The sequence below is a fragment of the Molothrus aeneus genome, chromosome 1 (assembly GCF_037042795.1).
Source record: "Molothrus aeneus isolate 106 chromosome 1, BPBGC_Maene_1.0, whole genome shotgun sequence".
In the NCBI taxonomy this organism is placed as follows: Eukaryota; Metazoa; Chordata; class Aves; order Passeriformes; family Icteridae; genus Molothrus; species Molothrus aeneus.
Genome location: NC_089646.1, coordinates 80,958,351 through 80,971,701, shown reverse-complemented (window position 1 = coordinate 80,971,701; position 13,351 = coordinate 80,958,351). Strand labels below are relative to the sequence as shown.

Genomic DNA, 13,351 nt, shown 5'->3' with positions numbered 1-13,351 from the left:
TTTTATACTGGTCATTTCCCCACACAGCACAACAGAAAAGAACAAAGATGCATTAAAAGTTACTCATTTTACTTTATCCACTACCTGGTGGGACAGTTCTGGCTAGAGTACTGTCTAAAGCTACATTTCCATCCTTCCAGCTGAAGGGTGTCCCCAGCAAGAACACAGTTTTTCCAAAATAACTGCCTGGTGGCAGTACCTTCAGTCACTGTCTGGATGTTATAACAAGTGACAATATAATAATGGGAACTGACTTAAGAAATCATTACCATAGTTACCTTTGAAAAGTGTACCTATCTAAGTATCAGCTTAGATTTGCTTTGGATTAGCAAAAATAACAATACCATTCCTTTGTGTGCTTCAAAAACCTGTTTCTGTCATTCTGTGCATATTTGGACATAGAACCATTTTAATTAATGGCTTTTTATTTACTAATGAATTGCAACATGCTTTGTAAAAGCCTATTAACATGCAAATGCAGATATTTCCCATGATTCAGGTAATTTTTCCTTTTATGTATTTCAATGGAGACCCAGTACATCAGTGTGAAGATTAATGAAAACATACACCACCACAGTAAGATTTTCACATAATTAAAAAGTGAAATAGCAATTGTCACAATAACTACACCATACTCACAGCCAATTTGTAAACACTAATTTTCATAACTTTTCTTAATGTGGGGTGACTCATAGCCTATTCTTTTCAAATTTTCCTATTTGGAAGAAACATTTTGTAAATAGGAGCTATTTCTACTGCAAAAATGTACTTTTGATTATTCATCTCTTGATTCCATTACATTTCCTATTTCCCCTCACACCTTTAAGACTCCTCAACATGCTGGGACTCAGAGCTAAACATGTGTGGAATGCTGATTATTTTAAGAGTTCAGTATAAAACACATCCCTGATGAGTTTTCATTACGAAAGCAAGTGGTTAGAGGGAGCTCAAGATCTGCAGGAGCAAGAACCAGAGGAAATTTTTCAATGGTACTTTTTTGGCAGAAGGTACAGGGGAGGTAATGATCCTGTCCTTCTCTAACAGCCTTTTAACCCCCAAGGACTTGATCCCAAACCAGTAGTTTTTGTAGTTGTTTTTAATTGCAAGACATTAACTATGCAACAGTGGCAAATTAATCGCCACACTCTTTATTTTCTATTATGTGATGACTTTGGATAATGTATTTCCAAAGTCAGTGCTTTCCTGAGAAAGCATCTCTGTAACTTGCAGCATAATCACTTCACACGTAAATACATCAGGAATTTGGAACCTGTAGCAACCAAATTTTGCTACAAGTTCAGAAGACTTCAGCTGTGTCAGGCAGTGCATGATCTCACACTCCAAGGCTGGAGTGTAAGATGATGCACTGCCTGACTCAGCTGAACTCTTCTGAATTCACATGATCTTAGACACAGCTGAAAACCTTTGCAACAAGAAGTCGTAAAAATACTTTAGAGGAACAACAGCACCAATTTAGATCGTAGAGTTCTTCCTCTTTTTTACTCAGGGAGAAGATAGAATATATACTGGCCTGGGATGCTAAGTCAAAGAACACAGGAAAGGATTCAGATGGTTATCCTGCTTTCATCAGAAAAACATCTCATGAAAGAGTGTGAGACAGCGTAGAAATCATACTGACAGAAATGCATGTATCTGAGAAAGGCCTCAGATTCCATTAAGGCTGTACATTCTGGTTTGATCTCTTACAATACAGATAATCTTAAAAAACTGAGCCCCCCCAAAAAAACAGAAGTTTTCATTTAACTGAAAAGTAGAGGTATTATTTGAATATTTTCTTCAGAAGAGAGCTGCAAAACATAGAATAGCAAAGGTCAGCAGAATGCAACAATGCTAGAAGTAGCAATAATGTATTTTTGGTGTTTATTTGTTCTCACTTCTCAGTCTCTGAGTGACTCCCAGAACACCTACTCACGGCAGGTGCAAATAAGCCATGAGGCCAGATTGCATTTGAGGCTGCTCAGACACAAAAAGCTGTGGTTCAGTGAAAATCTAGTCTCTGAACAGGGGCTGAAAAAACCCCAACACATGCATTACTACAGGTTTTTGGTAACAACCAGATAGCTGTGACCTCAAAAAGCTCAAAATAAGAATACAGGAAGCCAAATCAGTGTCTGAGATATTTACTGCTTGAACCTGTATTCACTTATAATTCTCCTTTTACATTATATTCTGAGATCACATTTTATAAACTGATACATGTAAATTTTTGACCAACAAACAAGTTTACACACACCTTTAACATCAAATGTCTACCCATTCCTTATGTGACCACAAAAAAAAAAAAGGCAAAAAGAGCAGGTGTAAAGTGACAGTCCTTAATTTATCAAAAGGACAAATAATTTTCTAATTTTCATCCTCCATATTTATGGAAAAAGCTTCCATTAACCAACATGGCATTCCTATTATTAACCTGCACTGTCAAGAGAGGAGACAGATTCTCTTGTGTATTCTTGCTCTGAGTACTTGCTGCTATGACATTAAAATTGACAGAAGGGTATTGGGCTCCTGTCATATTTATTTAAAATCTTCATACAGAAAAAGCCCACAGAGACATACCCTAGGCACCCAGATGACAGCAATGCTATTGCTGCTACATAATGGCCAGCTGCAAACTGAAGTTTAATTTCATTTTTGCCTATCAGAGGGATCTCTTCTAGTGACTTCCAGTTGTGAAGAAAGGTCCATGAATTTTACAGCACCAATCCTCATTCATAACCGTAGCACATCAAAAGGAGTAGAAGTAAAGCATGCAGGAGCTTTAGGGGAGAATAGCAAGTTTTGTTGTGAAGCTCTGCTATAGAGAACAGCAACACTTGCTGATGCAACAGAGGGGATAGTAGCACAATCCGGAGCTCAGAAAAAAATACGGTGCAATCATGCTACTTGATCCGTGAATAAAGTAAGAAGAGAAAGGCTCATTCCTCCTAGGTTCAGGAGTTTTTTGAGTATTGGGCAGAGGTACAGTAGGAAAGAAAACTGCAAGGAGAGGGAACAGAAAGAGAAAAGGAAGGGAAAGGGGGAGGGGAAGGAAAAAAGAAAGAAAAAATGAACATCCTCTCCTTTGGCAGTACTCTGAATATGCATCAGGAAAAATTTCCTAAAACACAGTGGAAGTGTAAGCTCCTATGACAGGCCCCAATAACAGGGCAGAGGAAATTTCCAGGGATATGCTCCATGTCAAGCACAAGCTATCTTGTTTTGTAAGTAAGGCTAGAGAAAGGCCATGAAAAGACAATGCAAGGATGCCACTGATCTGCCTATGAAGTGCCTTGATGTAGGTAGGCACCCCAGGGAATCAGTGACATGTTGCCATGGACTTCCCACCTCAGGCAGACAAAGGGCTCGGCCATGACCTTGTTAAGCACACAAAGGGACACAACACTGGTGCACAAATATTCTTTCCTCTCCCCCTTTTCTGTGTAGATGGGCTAAGTATAATCACATGTATGCAATTCTTATCCCCAATCCCCTTCCCCCCCAGTTTTATAGTTGTGACATGTAGAAATGATCCAAGTGTTTTGTAGCCTATGCAGAGATGAGAAACACTGCCATTCTTCCTAAAGACCATCAAAAGGCAGATTTGCCACTCATATGTAAAGCACCAATAAGCTATCAGCAGTAATGAACTACCAGACATTTATGGGTTAATTTTGGTACCTCTGCTATTTCCTGAAGCCCAGTTTCCATACAGACCACTGGAGAGCCTCAATCTTTTATGAATCAAAACATTACGACTTTCACATGTGAAAAAGGAAAGCCACATCTCTCCACAACAGAAGAAAAATAAATGGAGAATTTCCCACTCTGTATCTGCCTGTGCTGGCATGACAGACCACACTGTGTGACAGAAAGCAGCTACCTAGCATTATGTCAAAGGGAGAGCTATGATCACCCTTGGAAGTGGCAAAGTCATGCTGATTTCAGCCTGCATTCGCTTTGCAGAGCTTCAAGTAACAGTAGGATGTTAACAACTAATGGAAACACTCCAGAAAACACAAGCTAAGGCAATTCACTATTGCAAAAGTCCAGCCTGAAGTAATTACTGTTTTTCTCTAGGTATCACAGACTGGCAAACAGCCCCTCATAACTTTCTTATAAACCACTCAATGCTCAGAAAGTTTCATTTTTTATTTCACCAAATGTTATCTCACTGTCACTCTTGGCACATGAAGCAATTTCATCATCTGTTACCATTTCTTTTAGGTATGGTAATCTTAAGGAACAAATTAATTAAAAGCTTAAACCAGACTGACAGGTGTGACTTCAGTAGAAGTTTTTTAATGAAAATGCATATTTTAGAACTTCAGGAAGCCTGGTAATTATTTCAGGTAGGTCAGGTTTTAGACCAAATCAAAATATTAACATAGTAAAGGGAAGATGTAATTTGGTGATGTTTATGTCCTTGGGAAACCTAAGGAAACCCATTCAGCGTCTTGGCTATTGTCCACATAACGCAACAGTTTCAAATGCAGTTTGTAAACTTGACCTCTGGCTATTTTTATTAGTATAGCCTGCTGCATTTTTCAAAGGGCTTGGGCCTTCACAAATGTGACTGATTTAAACAGGAGCATCTCTACCTCTGAAAACTGAGTGAAGATTATTAAGTACGGTACTTGCACTTGAGAAACCACTTCTGAATTTTCAGTAGAATGTGTGACTGAGCCTGCAGAACCGCTATCACAGAAGCATGAGAGAAGTGAAATATCTGATATAATCCTCAAGGAAAAGATGAAAAGAATTTGAGCACAAATTCTTTGAGAATAAACAGGATAGTGCAAAAGAGCTGGTTGTTCATCTTCTCACTTGTGCTTTTTAACTATTAACAATTTGGTTGTAATGACAAGGAAATATAGTATTCTGCAAAACGTGGACTTGGCAGCCCAGAAGATCATAATCCTTTTAAGCACAGAACAGGCAATGCAAGCAGAGGCCAACTCAAACATTGTTGCTAGTGTGACCTTGTCCCCGGACCTGCACTTCAGTGTCTTCCCTAGTGGCGCATCTGGCCGCAGCTCAGGCTCAGTCAGCAGTGCCTACAAACAGATGCCAAGCCACAGATAACAGTCCCATCACTGCAGCCTGTGCTGGGTCAGTGCTCAGGGCAGGCTGTCTCTCTGGAGGTTCACATGCCCATGGCAGCTGTTTTACTCTGAAGATCACCAGCTTTTTCCTCCTTCATGGAGCATTTCATTGTGAATGTATAATTTTTTTGTACTCATCTGACATTGGCAGCCTACTGATCAGACTCTGGTCACTTTGAACCAACACAGCTGTACAGACAACCAAGAGAAGGTTCCACATTGCCCATCAGATCATTTATAAGATGTGGGGATGGCTGTACAAGGCCACACTCTGAAAAGGCTAGATGGCTCTCCTGGATCATCCAGTCTCCAGTATGTGCTGCTTGGGTGGCTCCTCCTGGACAGCAGCACAAGGGACAAGTGCTTCCTCTAATATCCCTCTTAGCAGAGATCTGCCACTACACTTCAGATAGAAACTGAAAATCAATCTTAGATTATAACACTTCAACCTAAGAGAGTCTTGGGAACACTCATTCCTAACCTATTCTCTGGACATACACATATGGAGTTCATAAACCAAAACTGCCTTCAATTATTTGAGAAGAGAGTCTAGTCTAGACAGTCTAAAAATCTAAAAGATAAACAACACTGAAAAAAACTAATAAGACAAATTACAGAACTGTAATTACAGAGCACTCCACAAGAGAACCACGGAAGGACTGAGGTTGGCAGTGACCTCAGGAGATCATCTGATCCAAGCCCCTGCTCAAGCTGGGCAATCTAGAACACAGGCTGCCCAAAACAATGTCCAGGCAGCTTGCTATTATCTCCAAGGATCAAGACTCAAAAATCTCTTTGGGAAATCTGTGCCAGTGCTCAGTTCCTCTCACAGGAAACGCCTTTTTTGTTTTTTTTGACTGACATCCAGAGAGAACCTCCTGTATTTCAGTTTGTACCCATTGTCTCTGGTCCTGTGACAAGGCACCACTGAAAAACACTGTCTCCCTTTTCTTTGTGCCCTACCTGCAGGTATTTATATATATTGAAAAGCTCTCCCTGGCTCCTTCAATCTCTCTTCACATAAAAGGTGCTCCAATTTCCTCATTCTTTTTGTGGCCCTTCACTGAGTTGACCCTCTTCAGTAGCTCCAACTTCCTCTTGTACCAAGGAGCCCAGAACTGAACATAATCCTCTGGCACATCAGCCCTTCCTCCACTTGCTGTGGACATGGTCTGCCCCATCACCTGGATCATTAATGAAGATGTTGAAGAGGATTGGACCAGATCCAGTATTGACCCAAGGGATACAATGCTAATAACTGGTCTCTAACTAGACTTCCTTTAAATGATCAGTTCTCTGGGCCTGGCTATTCAAGCAGTTTTCAACTGACCTCACTCTGCTCATCGAGCCCATGCCCCATCAGATCCTATCCATGGAGATCTTTCAGCAGACAGCTTTGAAGACCTTTCTGAAACTGAGGTAGAAAACATCCAATGTTCTCCCCTTGTCTATCAAGCTGGTATTTTCATTGCAGAAGTTTATTAAGTTTATCAAATATGACTTCCCTTTGATGCATCTGTGTTGACTTTTCCATCACTTTCATGTCCTTCTAATACCTGAAAGTAGTTTCCCTGATTGCCTGCTCTATCAGGAAGTGAGGTAAGGCTGACCAGTAGTAGTAGTTCCCTAGCTCTTCCTGACTGCCTTTTCTGAAGTGCTTATAAACACTGGGAATTTTCTTAATATTCCAAGAGTTTCTGTTAGGTACTTCAAGAAAACAAAAAAGCTATTATAAGGGTGGGACTGAAAAGTCAAAATTATGAATAAGTTATTTTATTCTTCAAAAGATTTTAACTTAGCTGAATCTTTTAACTGTCAAATACAGTTCCATATAAAGCATTCAAAACTTTTAAAGTTGAGGCATAGACATCAGATTATGCAGTGATTATTCTGAATTAAATACCAAAGATAATTACAGAACTATGAACTCATGAAGTGATCAAGATACCCACATTTGCATTTTATAGTTTAGAATTAACCATGTACATGTACATTCCTCTAGGAAATACAGATTAGTGAATTTCAGCTGTACTATTGTATTTTGCTATAGACATGGTTTCTAAAAATTAATATCTACCAAAATAGTTTTTATGTAGTGCTATTGCACAGTAAAATTCAATTTCCTCCTTTCCTGCATTTATGAAGTCAACTTCTGCATAAAGCAATTCAACAATTCTAATATAATCGTCTAACAACTGAGAGACTTCTGGGGTATGGAAACTTCAGGAATTATTATATGAAGACATGTTTAAATTAAGCAGCACGTGTAACACTAAAAATGTACTGTAGCACTGATACAAAGTCTAGACAAATCTTGAGCTCCTAAAAATGGAAGATTCATGTAAAATTTCTAGAACGTAGACAAAATGGAAAACAATGGGCCTCTGCAGTCAACGCAATTCATCTTCACAGAAAATGTGTGGATTAAGAGACATTAAAAACTTAGCAGAAGACTGGTGAACTTCTGACTCAGCAGCAACTTAGTCAAATCCCATGAAAGTTAACTTGTAAACTGCTTTTTTTCCCCATTACCCTAAAATAAAGCTGTCCAAAGGTTGGCTGGTTGCTGTTTCATCCCGTTTTGTGTGAGACCAGAATCGTGACAGAGGAAGCAAAGTCTCTGTCAGAGTTACCACAGCAAAATTTAAGTAAAATGACTTTAAAAATCCAGTTCTGAGAGCAGAGAGTAGGGAACCACTGATAAAAGTGACACCCCAAAAATAATTCTCTCACTGCAATATGTAAACAAAGGCAAACAAATTAAATTAGATCCTAGGAACTGCCTTTTATTTTAGTGGGCCTGAGATGCTTCATCCTGTCCAAGCTTGGACACAGGAACCTGCAACATCCCCTTTAAAAGGAATACTTAATACCCTTCACAGAACAGTTGGCTTTGGCTGACATGAATTCCACAGCCAGGAAGAAATGCACATTTCATATATAAGGCTGATATCAAAACTTCAAGTAACAGGTTTATCTTAGTCTAAGACACAGGGCCAATCTTTTTCCTGTTGAAAACACAAAGCTTGTAACAAACATTTCTTTCCATTTTTACAATGGTATAGATATCTAGACTTTAGGCTTTCCACTTGTCTGTGTGCCCAGGTCTATTAATCCAATTTTAAAAAAATCCAATGCATATCTAGATGGTTATTCCTGTGCTGTAATTTGGCAGCATTACTTCATTCATTGCAGACAATTTCAACTATGAGAGCTTCATCCAAGATAATGTCTCTCTCAGTAAGAATGAACCCCTTATCCATGGCAAGAAGTGCTCTCCAAATGCTGAGCTGTTTGGTTGCAGCAGACTGATGATAATCTTACATGTTCTATATTATTATCCTTTGAATAAAAAAAAAAAAAAAACAGCAAAATTACCTCCGTTTCTCCCAGGATACCTTAAGACCAGCGAACTGATTAGGTAAGGGTTGTTTTCTGGGATCAACTGGTTCTTGCAATTCAGCTATAAATGCAAATGAAGATCTTGAAGAAGCAGAAGGCACAAGGTGGGACTCGGATGACATTACTTACTTGAACACCTATATATAATTCAGAATATATTACCTCTTAGCTTATTAAAAATTCATCCTGATACTTCTCAAAATATTCCTGTGTGATAGATAGCTGAACTAAAACAGTTCCATCCAGGACTTGACTTCCTCCACAGCAACAAGGCTGTCTACCCTCTGCAGGTAGAAGTATCTATCCATAAAGTGCAGATCCTCTGGAAGACAGGGATGTAGCCTAAGTCTCTGAATAACTATCTTCAAGTGAAGATCAGCTGCTCTGCCATACTGAGAGTGAAAGCAACTTTAAGAAGATATGGCAATGCCCCATCTTATCAGGGACTCTCAATTGCCACTTGTTTGTCAGGAACATTCTCTGTGGCATTTGTGCATGTGGCAAAAAAATGAGGCGTTGAGGCCATAGTCCCAATAATGGGACCACACTGTTCCAATTATGTGACACAAGTAAAGCAAGATGTGTAGGAATCTTCAGGCATGAAACAGAAGTCTGAGTATTTCAAATATATAAAGGCTCACAAGACCAAGAGGTCATCCAAATTTTCAGCTCTGTGAGTAGGTCTAATGAGATACACCATCTGTGCTTGCAGATAAGTCATTTCTGCTTGCAGGTATCTGCTCTGTATGGCTAAGGCCAAGAAACTACAGCTTCACCTGCACAAGATTTTCAAAGCTTCATGAGCCAAATGAGACTGTCCTGCAATTTTGGCAGACAGCAATATCCCCCAAAACAATACATAAAACACCAGCTATTCTTTATTATCACTGCTTCTATTTGTTGTCCCTACTATACACAGTTACAAAGGAAAGTCCCAGGAGATCCAAGGGCAGAAAATATGAGCTTCACAGGCCAGGCAGGCACAGATGCAGACAAAAAAGACAAAAGATTGGGATTTGTGAAAACAGAGGTAAATACACCTAAAGCTAATCTGGAGAGAAACGACATAGAGTTACAAGTTATGAAATATAGGCTATAGACGATGAGGCTGATGAAGAGATCAGACTAAATTTTACAACTAATATAACTAATTTTTCTCCTGTATTCCTGGTGAACAGCAAGCTGAACATGAGCCAGCAGCACTTTCTAGTAGCCTATAAAGCTGGCTTCATTTTGTGCTGGAGATTAACCCACTCTGCTGAGTGCTCACTAGGACCATGTTTGGAATAATGTGTTCAGTTCTGGGCCCCCAAAACATCAAACTAGTGTGAGCTCAGGGAGGGCCATCAGGATGCTCCCAATGTTGGACCATTTATCCTATGAGGAAAGGCTCAGGGAACTGGGTTTGTTCAACCTGCAGGCTTTGGGAAAACCTAACAGCAGCTTGCCAATGCCTGCAAGGATGTTACCAAGAAGCCAGGCTTTAAACAGTGGCACATGGCTGCAGGATGAGACAGCAGGGATAAGCTGAAAAAAGGGAGGTTCTGTGCAGACAAACTTGCCAGGAGGACAGTGGAGCAGAAGAACAGGTTGCTTGTAGGCACTGCACAGCCTCCATCTCCGGATATTTACAAGACCTGGCTGAATAAAGCCATGAGTATTCATTCTGGTCTGAGCTCTGCTCATCCCTGCTTTGAGCCTACACTACAGATCTCTCAAGCCATCTCCAACCTGAGTTATCTCATGATCCAGAGCCTGGACTGTGTCCTTAGATGGTATGGTTTGTAAGAAGCTTAGAACTTTAAACCAGGCAATCTGCACCTAGCAATTGGTTTCTAATAGTGACCAATTGCAAAAGTTTAGCAAAAGTGTTATTGACTAAATTAAGTTCAAAGTGATCACGTCCCTGCTATTTATCTCATCAACAGCTCTTTGTCTTAATCTGTTTCCATCCATTTTGGCAATTGATAAGAGATTTCCAAAGTCTCACCATGATCTTTGGTAGCAGCACACATCTGAAATCATCTTCAATTGATGTACCCTCCCATCTAGCATGTAACAAGTAGAAAACAAAATTCTGCTAATGGTATGTAAATAGTTTTAAAATGAAAGAGGCTGAAAAACCAAAAGAAAAGTAGCATGAAGGTGTGGATGAACCAGATGTAACTTACTGGAATTTAGATGATTCTACAGTTTGTCTACTAATAAACAGAATTCACCAATTGCACTGAATGCTCCACTAATTTCTCTTACGTTACCCTCACATAAACCCTTTCTTCAGCAAACAGAACAGATCTCTGGTTATCAATGAGGATTACACAAGAGGTGCCCTTGCTGTAACAGCTCAAAACGATTTAGGAAATAAACTAGGGAATGCTCAAGAAAGAAGACATCTAGAACTAAAGGAGTCTAGTAATTTCCCAGAAAGTATCCAAAAGCTATACTTAGCAAATCACATAATCAAACTTTTCACAGATTAAACTTTCTTCTTTTTTTTTTAAGTGTCCAACTTGAGATGTTAAATTCAATGCAGGAAAGACCAATGCAAATAAAGGCAATGGGAGCTATAGCTGGAAAATACCAAGTGCTACATGCAAAGTAAGTATTCTAATATGACTGCACCTTGGGGTCAAGCTGGCCAGCCCATTAATTATACTTTATCTTCAAACTTGGCTTCCTTATATCTGAAGAACATTTTAAAAATAAACTGATTCTGAAAGCACCACTTATAAGCACCATCAAAAAGCCCATAAGGAAATTATTCAGAGACTGCTGTGAAAAAAGATTTTTAAAGTGTAATAAATAGGAACTAGAGGCACAGGAAATTCAATAGGTATTATAAAAAGTTGGGCAAGCACCTTCTTAATGGCATAAATTCTGTGGAATAAAGCAAGTTCTGAAGAAAACCTGGAGAGTTGATCAAACTAAAGTTTGTCAGTGAATATATAGATGGAACAGATTTAACCCCAATCCTTAGGTTTGAGGGGATTTGTTTGCTTGAATGAAGTCATACTGTTATTTTAAGACAACATTGCACATATAGAGCTTCTGATTGGTATAATTTCAGTGTGATGGTCTAATAATTAAGAGAAGTTAAATCTGAAACAGTTGTTATTGAATTCTCAAATCTAAAAGAACTGACAGTTTTTTGCAGCCCCCATTGCATTTAAAAGAAAACACCAAAACAAAGATCAGTGAAGGTCAAGTTGATTTCTTTTTTTAAGCTTGGCTTAGCCTACCCTAGTAATATCATTTAGGCTGAAATCTTTCTTGCAGCAGGGTAAGTAAAAGGAGAAAGCTTTTTTTGCTCTTCCGAAGATCGCTTTCACAAGAGGTGCAGGGCTGCACACAGCTCATTAGATGGTAAGCCTGCATGGGACTAAATCTCCAAATCTGCCTTTAACAAGTGAAGCTGGAAAACAGAGTTCATCATGCTAATCATCACACTGATGAAGGTTAGCTACTTAAGCCAGAAGGGTAAGTGATAATAGTAATGAGCCCTCTGCACTGGCTAGCACTGCGTGAGGTAAGGACACTGCTGACATCTTGTGTCTAGTTCCTGGCCACAAAGGAGAATAAGCAGAAGTATTAGAGGCAAACACATTTTCCTGCACTCCCTTCTGTTTCTCAAGTTTAATCCCTTCTGCCATTCTAGTAAATCTTGATTTTGATCTCTTCCTTCCTCTCCCTCTTTCTATCCAGCTCTTTATTAATTTCAGTAGGCCTATCACTCAGTTTTCTGCGCTATCTAGTACAGTTCAGAGGTCTCTCTCACACTCAAGACAATCACCTTCCCATTATCTTTTCAGAAAATAGTAATCTTTTCTTCCAAGAGTCTCCTATTCCTTGACCCTCCCTTCTTTGTCCTAGAAAGATATTCATTCCCTCAGGATCTTTAATTCCTTTTCCTTATTATCTAGCTCTGATAAATTACTGCTTGGAGACATTAGTCCCTGGACGTTTCTACAGCAAGGATCCTCTGCTGATTTACATCTTGTTGCAGGATAAAAAAGGAACTTTAGAAAACAGAACATTTCCCTGCTGCCACTAACCAGTACCCCTCCAGAGATGACAGCATACTGCAAAACGAGAGAAAAAAAACCAATTCCTTAAGAAAGAAACAAATGCTTACACATATTTAGGAGTCAACTCAACTTGAAAGCTTCACTGAAAATCTTTCTGGTACTGTTGCGCAGTTTTGGCTGCTGTCACAAGGCAAGAGCCAATAAATGTTAAGTGACTTCTTCAGAAAATCAAAACAACTGCTGGAACAAAGCTAAGAGAAGAAACTGGTGGCAGCAGTAAAGACAGCTGCCTACAAAGACAGTACTTAGCCCAGATTTGTGCCTGAAGTCCTAACTTCCTGACAAACCACTGCCTTTTCTATTTCAAAGACAGTCTCACAGCAAGCTGCTTTTAATTTTTGAGAGGGAGACTACATTCTGTGTCTGCCCAAAAGGTAATGCCTAATTACACCAGTCTGAAGCCATAACAATAAAACTTTGATGATTCATACAATTGGTTCCAAGTTTATCTATGTGATTTGCCAGGCAGTTATTTTCAGTCTTCACTTTGATCAGAGAAAGTGACCTTGCTATCCTTTTAATACCAGCTGTAAAATAAGCTTGCAATTAGTTCTTTAAAGTTCAAGTGATTCTAATGAAATCTCTTATGACCAAAAATGCAAATTAATTCTTTAGTTCTACATCTCGGTAGTTTAGGGAATTCAGATTGCTCTCTATCCTGGATATGCTTGAGTAAGGAAGAAAAACAGGATAAACATACTAACATTACCAGAGCTAGCAATATTTTTATGCCTATGTTGATTAGCAAAGATTATGAAACAA

The 13,351-nt window shown here is 39.2% G+C and overlaps 1 protein-coding gene across 1 annotated transcript in view; it reads right to left on the bottom strand.

The window, feature by feature from the left end:
• The window catches only part of DAP (death associated protein), a 51,448-nt gene that overhangs the window by 14,224 nt on the left and 23,873 nt on the right, over positions 1–13,351 (bottom strand). The window lies entirely within an intron of this gene.